Source organism: Spermophilus citellus (genome assembly GCF_964194105.1).
Source record: "Spermophilus citellus genome assembly, chromosome: 2".
Taxonomy (NCBI): Eukaryota; Metazoa; Chordata; class Mammalia; order Rodentia; family Sciuridae; genus Spermophilus; species Spermophilus citellus.
This window is the reverse complement of record NC_138183.1, coordinates 226,706,719-226,716,280: the sequence shown is the minus strand read 5'-3', so window position 1 is coordinate 226,716,280 and position 9,562 is coordinate 226,706,719.

Genomic DNA, 9,562 nt, shown 5'->3' with positions numbered 1-9,562 from the left:
GAAGAAATTTTTCAGGATCATTAAGCCACTTTCTTTGTTCTGAAGTTCCTAAAGTAGTATTAAGTTACATTAAATCGCCTGAAAATTGTTTAAAAAGAACCACACACTACCATGTATATCTAAAATTAAGCTTTAAAAATTTCCAAGACTGTTGCTATTTAATATCATTTTAATAAGCCAGGCCAACGTTCCAATTTAGCAATTTTTTCTAAATCCTACACACTGAGGGGAACAGATACCAAATCATAATTTACTATCCTTGCCCAAGTTAATGTACTGGTACACCTAGTGAAATCTTTTCAGGCTACCCAGTTCAGAAATTGATGAAAAAATAAAACTGAATGATTGGGAGTTACTTGCCAACTTGGAAGTAGAGTTCTTTTAATTTTCTATCCTAAGTTTTTAAGTTCTCTGGCATGAATTATCTGAAATCACAAACTAAACAATTACCTAACCCTAACTTTTAACTGCAAGATTATGCAATGCTTCAAACTCATTTAGTTACCAGATTGTTACAATGAAACATCATATTTAGACACACATTTAGCCTAGATTATCCCCAAGAAACAATCTATAATAACCTTTAAAACAGACCAGGTAAGAGAAAAATCTCTCCAGGTTTTTAACTTCCATTTAATTATGACTTCTACATCAGTGGCACCTTAGATTTCCCCATGAGTGGACCAGATGTTCTCACATAGGGGCAACTATAGTGTAAAATCAAGGGTCTCAGTGTGACTGACTTTACTGCATTCAGTGTCCCTTCTTTTTAAGTAGACAGAGATGGAGCAATCCTTACAGTGCAGGGAAGGAATAAGGAAGTTCCCCAAAGTGAAAATGGCTTTGGCAGCTGCTGGGAGTTTCTCAGTCTCTCCTTTACTTACAGGATTACCTCCTTTGGTTAGATCCAATCCCAGGCAATTTGGCATATCTCCTAACTTTCCAGTAGAGTCAGTTTTTATCTGCCTTAGGTCTTGAAGGGGAAAGGGGGTATGTACTTTGAACAGCCCAAATTTTCTCTTGATTCTTTTTCCTCAGTGAGTCCAAGATTTTTTCTCTTCATGGCAGATATCATAGCTAAGTCTACTTTACACTGTTGGCATAATTTAGGATTTTCCCTTAGAGCAAAGAAAATCTGAACATACAGCACCTCACACCATTTCCTTTTTTGTAAATTTTATCAAACTGTAAAATTGTATTAAAATTGATATTTTCCTCTGGTGGCCAGGTTTCTCCATCAGAGAGTTTGTATTGAGGCCAGGCCAAGAAAATGAGGCGCTTTTTCTTGAGCGTCTGAGGTTCAAATTTATCCCAATTTTTCAATACACAGGCTAGTGGTCCACCTGGCGTATTGGAGAGAAGCTCCCATCTAAATGAGAAGAAAACAGGACTCAGGCGCCCACACTGCGCCAGAGAAAACTGTTCTCATTAGGGACATCTCCCTAAGCTTGAGCTTCCTAAACGGTCCAGAAAACCCGTCTCTCACCTTGCTTTGCCAAGGGGTTTCTGGTCCCCTTTAGCAAAGTGCTAGGGTCTCAGTTTGCCCTGTGCCAGACACCCTGGGAGGATTCAGACTTAAGGGCATTACTGCTTACTCTCCCGGCCACTAAAAACCCATTGCAAAAGAGAAACATGCGCTCTTTTGTTGCCTTTGCTCTGTAGACTAAAGGAGCCGCCTAAGTGTTAAGGGATATCTACTGGTTGTAAGGTAGCAGATTACCAGAGGAGTTGATTCTAAAAATGCCTCTCTAGCAGCTTAAAGAGAACGCAGCTCATTTTAAACATTGGGCGATAAAACAGACTATTGAAAGTTACCTATGCACCTTAGGGAACCTGGGCAGATTTTGCTAATTATCTCATGACTTTCTCAGTCCTACAACCTGAATTGCTAAACATTTCTGACCTGTGAAGGAAGGGGAGCATCCAGGAGGAATGGATGCAAGGTTGGGAGTGTTGCGTAGCCCATACGGAGGCAAATGTGATTGGGGCTTTCCCTCAGTGCCATTCATCTACCGATCACCCTAGATACCCCTGAGGGCTGTCGGGAGGGGGCTCAAGAGAAAGGAACCTTAGGACTCCTCTGAGAGTAGCCCAGACTGGAATTCCGTAGTTGTTCCAAACTCCTTCCTCCACCTCCACGCATCTGAGGCAGATCGGGATTTGGGACACTGTGTACTCACGCCAATTGCTCTCCGGGCCCAGACAGAAAAGTAGGAAGTGGCTTTGGCAGAACCCAACATGCCTGCTCTGTATTAAACAGGTGATTGAGAGCTGCCTAGGCCGGGAAATCTCTCACCCAAGTCTTGAAGAGTGGCGGCTGCACTAATTGCGTTTAAGTAGCCATCGGGTGCCCACCTTACCCTCCAGAAAGAAAGAGAGAGAAAGAGGCACCTCAAACAGACATGGGGTACATGCACTTACCTCGGTGTAGAATCTCGGTCTGGGACCTCCAATATGTTACCGCTGTTGACCGGTGATGAGTCCTTGCTTCCCCGATGTTGAAGAATAACACCAAAGAAGCACGCCGAGGCAAGGTCAGAGTAGAAATTAGAAGTTTATTAAAGGACAGCAGAAAAGACTTCTCCCGGAGGAAGAAGGGGACCCAAGAGGTGGAATCCGTGGAAGTGCGGTTGTCTCCCCTTTTTATAGTTCTTTCAGTGATGGAATGTAGGTGGGAAGGTCCAAGGGGTGGGACACAGGTGGGCCAAAGAAGTAGTCTGAGCAGGAAGGACTTCATTAACATTTCTTTGAGGTGGACTTTGGCCTAGGGCCTTTTCGGACTTCTTTAACATTCCATGAGTTGTCCTGCATTTCCTGGAATCATTCTCAGCATGGCCTCCATTTTAGATTTCACTTGGTATTAGACCCGATTTACCTAACTACACTGACTACCTAACTTTAAATCTGGCTTCAAAAGGACAGTCAGTGTAGATAATGAATGAAGATGATGCTGATTCAAGAGGAATCAGCATCTAGAATGAAGATGGATGCTGATTCAAGAGAAATAAAATGCTAATACCTCCAGAGCACTTCCCCCACCTCTACCTGTTGTCAAAGTTACCTTCCTTCAGGGATTTGTTCCTCCCTACAAAGAGTTGTTAATGAGTAGGTCTCTGGGTGACTCCCTTCCTGCCAGTACCCACCCTTGTATCCCTTCACCTTTTGGGTCGCATAGGCAGGATGGGAGGAGGAGGGGGTATGAGAGCCAAGAGAATCTAAAATGTATAAAAGGGGCAGGACACCCCCACTCCCTCTGGCACCAACTTGGACCCCCTCCTCTGTGGAGGAACCTCTGTCCCTCTCTCTCTCTCTCTGTTCTATCTTTCAAATAAAACTTTACTCTTGCCTCAGCACTTCTCGGGTGTTCCATCTTCAACACTGGGAGAACAGGACTCAAACCTGATTCTCAACCCAGGTATCATCTCTGGAAGTCCCACGGAGATCATCACAAGGGTAGGCTCCTCCTCACCCCCCATCTTTCAAAGGTCAGCCTTCTGTTTCTTTCTTTCTTTCTTTCTTTCTTTCTTTCTTTCTTTCTTTCTTTCTTTCTTTCTTTCCGAGAATAATGAGCACTCATTGGCTGATGAAATGCAGTTAGTGCAAGCTGCCATTCTACAAGACTCAGGTAACAGGATTCATGGCTGTTAGGTGGCTCCTAATCACCTGTTCTGTGGGTCAGGCATGTTGGGTTCTGCCAAAGCCCTTTCTCACTACTCTATCCAGGATCGGAGTGCATTTGGCATGAGTACACAATATCTTTAATCCTGGTCTGCCTTTGGATGGGTGGAGAAAGACAAAAGGTTGAAACAACTGTGAGGTTCTGGCCAGGACCACTTCCTGGTGAATCTCAAAGTTTCCTCCCCCAAATTCTCTCCTGAATGCCCTATGGGCTAGCCTGTGGCAACTGGTCAATCAGGTGGCACTGGCAAAAGCCCCAACGACACATGCACCTCCAAATGAGCCATGCTGGACTCTCCTCTGGAACACTTCCCTCCCCTCGAAGATCAGACTCTAGCTGTTCAGATTCTAGGGTTGAGAGAGGGACCTGGAATGGTTCATAAGGAAATGTCTAGGTTCCCTTTGTTCACAACCTTTATAAGTCTGCAGGAATTCACATTGTTGTTTCTGTGCTCCCAAGCTTTTTTGACTGCAAAAAGGGAGATTTGTACCCATAGCCCTCTAAAGATTACTTTGGGCTCAGTGTTAGAATCTGCCTACCATGCATAGGCCTTGGGTTCAATCCCCAGCACCAGATACAAAAAACAAACCATAAAAAAGTGTTGTTTAATAAAACTTTTTTTAAAGTAAAAAAACAATAGGGGGGTGAGGATTCCTTTGGCCCACAGTGAACATAAACTCTTTATTCCAACCTTTATCCCTACTGTTCTGCTGCTGCCAAACATGGTGTCAATACCTCTCTATCTGATAGAGAATCATGGCCATCAGAGGGAAATGTAAATTTTAATACCATTCCACAACTCAAGTTGTTCTGTAAAAAGGAAGGAAATAATCCAAGGTTCCTATCCAGGACTAACAACTTCTCAGACCTTATTTTAAAATCCCAAATTGCCAAAAATGTAAATTAGACTCAGCTATGATCCTTCATTCTAAGTGAGGCCAAATTCCACCCCAAAAGTTCATTAACTAATGGGGCGGAGGGGCTCCACACAGATAGATCAAGATTCATTTCAAAAAGAGTCCCATGTACTCCCAGGGAATCACAAGTAGCACAGTAAGGGTGGATAATCTGGAGGCTTGCATTATTTTTATGGCTACCCATGAGAGAGCACATGGGTTATGACCACATTGGTGAGGCAGCAGTTAAATCCGGAGGTCATGCATGGAAGGACGGGTGGGAACTGCCAATAGTTAGAGGCCCCAGGACTAGAGGCTCCAGCACTGGGGAGACATCCCCTAGCTAAAGTGATAGTTCCTGGGTGCAGGCACCTATGGGATGATCTCTTTCATTCATTTGTTTCGTATGTTCAGAGGGAAGCCTTGTCCTCAAAAGTAATAGGAAATGATATCTCATAATTTTCTGCATGGCAACCTGGCCTGATTACCAACTGGGAAATGAAAAAAAATGGTTAAAATGCCCTATACATGAGATTTTATACAAAACAGCAGCTTCCCTTACTTAGCTTCTGCCAGATCTCTATCTTTCCAAAGCTTGCATTTGAAATGTAAATTGCAGAGACCTGTAGAACTTGCAAGATTTACAAGGCTTGCAGAGAACAGGTTGAAACCAAAGAGGAAAAAAGTATCACTTTTAAATTCAGGCCACTTGTAGGACCTAAATGGCTGGCTATCTCATCTCCTCTGGCAATCTACCATGCTGCTTTCTTAACAAGTTCCTCCCTAAATGCTGGAACACAGGAAGGGGAAAGTGGAATAATCTTATATATACAAATCTTTTCTTTGACAATTTTTACCTGAGGACTTCAAGACTCTCACATACTTTATATACCTAAACTGACTCTAATCTGAGCCAAAAGTGTACTCTGATCTTATAAAGATATTCTTCATGCTCCTTTATTAGGGAAATTATGGCCATGTCATTTTTTTTTTCTTTTTTAGAATTCTTTGTTTAGAAGTCTTTGTTTTTGAGCTCATGGTTTTATGGTGAATTCACATTTGATCTTGTGCACCTAGATTAATATATTTTTCTGATCAGTCTTATATCTATCTTATAGTTGCCTACATATAGAGGATTTTTATACTCTGTCTTTTTCAGAGGCCAATTTTTCAAGGGTCAGCTCTCAAATACATTGGAAAATTTCCTTTTACAAAATCCTAAGTAGGACATAGACATGGTGATGTCGGAAATACATTTGAAAGCCATCGAGGACAAGATGCCACCTGAACCTTTGATTTCAGTGTTCACCATAGCTGTTAGACTTTACACCTAGCATCTCCAACTGTACAGGCCTGCCCTATATTTAAATCATAATGTAAAAAGTCTGATAGACTGTATTTTAATTCCTAACAAGTTAAATCTAATAGAGGCTTTAATAAACATTTGCAGCATTGCCTCCTACCTGTGAATGTCTACCTACAAAAATCTATAAGATCTTTATTTCCCACCTGTTTTTTCAGTGTGCATACCTGTGTACTATACTGTTGTGTCTATATATGTGCTTATGTCCATATGTCACATACATGGTATTAAAATTAGTACAGATAAATGAGCACTCATAAATCAAAATATAAATGAAAAATGGCTCCAAATACCTTTTAGTTTACGTTACTTAGAAAATTTTCAATTTAAATTAGGTAAGCAGATGAGACTAAAGATGTATTTAAGGGCCAGGATTTGGCTCAAGTGGTAAAGCACTCACCTAGCAAGTGCAAGGCCTTGGGTTCGATCCTCAGCACCACAAAAAAAATAAAATAAAATAAAGATATTGTGTTCACCTAAAACTAAAAAATAAATATATTTTTAAGAAAGATGTCTTTAAAATTACTAACTCACAAGTTTTTCTATGTGGATCAGACAATTAATAGAGTGTTGTATTCTATAAAATGTCTAGAATATAATATCCATTGTTTCTAGGATTTTTCTTCAACAAGGAAGAGATGGCTAGTACTGTTTACTATACCTGTCTGATATCTTGGCTTTTACAATTAGAAATTAATAAATTAGATTTAACATCAATGGGATTAATCATAAGTGTGTTTATTAAGGAGACATCTGATTAACAAAGTTAAAGTGCTAAAACACTGCTAAATATAAAATCAAGTACTCTTGACTTCTTCTTAAAATTTCATAAGGTAATATATTTAAACATTATGTGTGTTTTCATAAATGGTAAGTGAAAAAAGTTTTGGATTTCTTTGTTCTGTGTCTTCATTAAAACAAGGTTACTAAAAGTTAAGATTTATATAATTTATATGCACAGAGTATAAGAGGTTTCTGTTGGGTGTCAATTAAAGTACCATAAAAACAAAGTATTTTATCATATTAAAATGAAGTAATGGGCTCAGGGGTAGAGTGCTCACCTAGAACATGCAAGGCCCTGGTTTTGATCCTTAGCACCACATAAAAATAAATAAAATAAAGGCATTGTGTCTAATTACAACTTAAAAATTTAAGAAATTGAGTAATTTGTCTAAATTCAGAAATTTCATAAGGATTGTTTCAGTATATAAATTTTAAAAGGGGGCTGGGGATGTGGCTCAAGCGGTAGCGCGCTCACCTGGCATGCGTGCGGCCCGGGTTCGATCCTCAACACCACATACCAACAAAGATGTTGTGTCCGCTGAGAACTAAAAAATAAATATTTAAAAAATTCTCTCTCTCTCTCTCTCTCTCTCTCTCTCTCCTCTCTCACTCTCTCTTTAAAAAAAAAATAAATAAATTTTAAAAGAGGTCAACAGCTAGGAAAAAAATATAAGAAGGTTCAGGTATGGAAATATATTTTAGTATAGAAAGTAGAAGGAAAAAGAAATGTTTCTGAATGAGAAAGTATTTTGCATGGTAAAGTAAAAAGTTGTGGAATGTCTAAGTAAGTTACAGAAGGTTCATGGAAGGTAAATTTCAAAAATTTTGTGTGTGGTCTGGGGCTGGGGCTCAGTGATAACACACTTGCCTGGCATGTGTAAGTCACTGCATTCAATTCTCAGCACCACATATAAATAAGTAAAATAAAGATCTATCAACAACTAAAAAAATATTTAAAAAAAAAAGTTTGTGTGTAACTAAATTGGTTATATATAAGTAGCTCAATCGGTTAAAGTTATTCAAGGTTTTTCCATAAGGTCAAATATTAATGTATTGATATAAACCAAAGTTTAATCCTCTATGGGTTGAAGTAACAAAGATTTCTTAAAACATTAATCTGTTCTTATCTATCAAGATAATTTCTTGTATTCTGTTAAGTTGTACTATTTAGAGCACTAGTCATAAAGGACTTGGGATTTGTACAACTCGGTTAAACAACAACTGTTATTTTAGAGTATTACATTACATTACTGAGTCTAAATTTTTCTTTAAAAGCTAAACTTGGTTAATATAAGAACTTTAGTATAATCATGGTACCAATCTGGTGTTCTTCAAACTAAAGTTTAAAATAAAGATTTGGGATTATAAAAATTATGTTTCTTGGTTCATAGCTATTATATGAACTTAATATGTTCTTACTCTTATTAATTTCATTTTATATTTTTCTTGTAAACTTTTTAGCTGTTTATCTATTAGTGCCTTACAGAAGTATAAGTTCTAATATAACAACTTGAGTTAATTTGAGATAATAGGCTTTATAGACAGGATGTAAGGCTGACTTCCAGTACTAATACTGACCCCAATTAAATAGAAGGGGTAAATAACTATAAAGTTATAGACATTAAAGGTAAAACCCAATACTCTTACTTTAAGTCAGGTAAAACTGGCTTGGTAAATGTTTAAGACCAAAGCTTAGAGATTAAAGTTAATGAAATAAAAGGGCCAAGAAAGAAAGAAAATATCAATATTTGTCTCTTGCCCTCTAAGTACAGCTTGAACCCAGGGAACACAAAGGGACTTCTCTAAGGGCTTTGTGACTTTTGTCCACATGACTTCCCAATTAGGGAGATTAATGAGAACCTGGAGAACAGGAAGCTGACTAGGGCACATGCTGCAAAGAGGAGGGTCATTGGAGAGGGAGATGTCTCTGATGCTTCCAAGAGAAGCCACATGGTCAACAAGACCCTGACTCATCCTGGCAGATGGCACTAAAGGAACCAAGAGGCTGCTCTCAAGTTCCCAAGAGTGACCACCTGAGAGAACTCAGCTGACTCCTTCCCACTACCCCTTTGGAGTTGTCAATGGACCTTTATTTTATTTATTTACATGTGGTGCTGAGAATTGAACCCAGTGTCTCACATATGCTAGGCAAGCACTCTACCACTGAGCTACAACCACAGCCCTCAACTGACTCTTAACAATAGATAGGAACAAGGTTAATGTGACCAGCTCAGTCTTAAACACATAGCAAAACAAGTTATAATCAAAGTCCATCCATATCTAGGCATTTCAAAGGAATGACAATACATTTTTTAATATAATTTAGATGTACACTTGTGTCATCCCCACCAAGCGTAAGTAGGACTACAAGAGAGGGATTCTTAGACAAAGAGACTATCAAAAGAGAGTATCAAAGTCAGAAGCTTTTTAGTCAATCATCAATTTAAGGACTATAAGCCTTCCTAACCTCCTACACAGGTAGGCTTGATCTGTGTTTGCTAGTATGATTACCTAGCCTTAAGTAACAGAAATAAAGGGATCTCTACCAAACAGAGGTTTATGCCAATAAAAAGATATTTTACAAAAATCAGATAGCATTATATATCTTAACTACATCTTATAAGGGCACCTGTGACATTATAAAAACTAAGTGTTATGTTTACATTGCTGATGACTCTGGCAGTGTTAAAGATTTTACATCCCCAATTAGAGGCCATATCCTTGTCACGTGAACGACTTCTTAGCTCTTGTACCTCTTGGTGAAAGATTACTGGTTTCTATCATCATGATGATATTAATTGACATGTTCCAGATGCTATGACATTTATTTTGTATTAATTT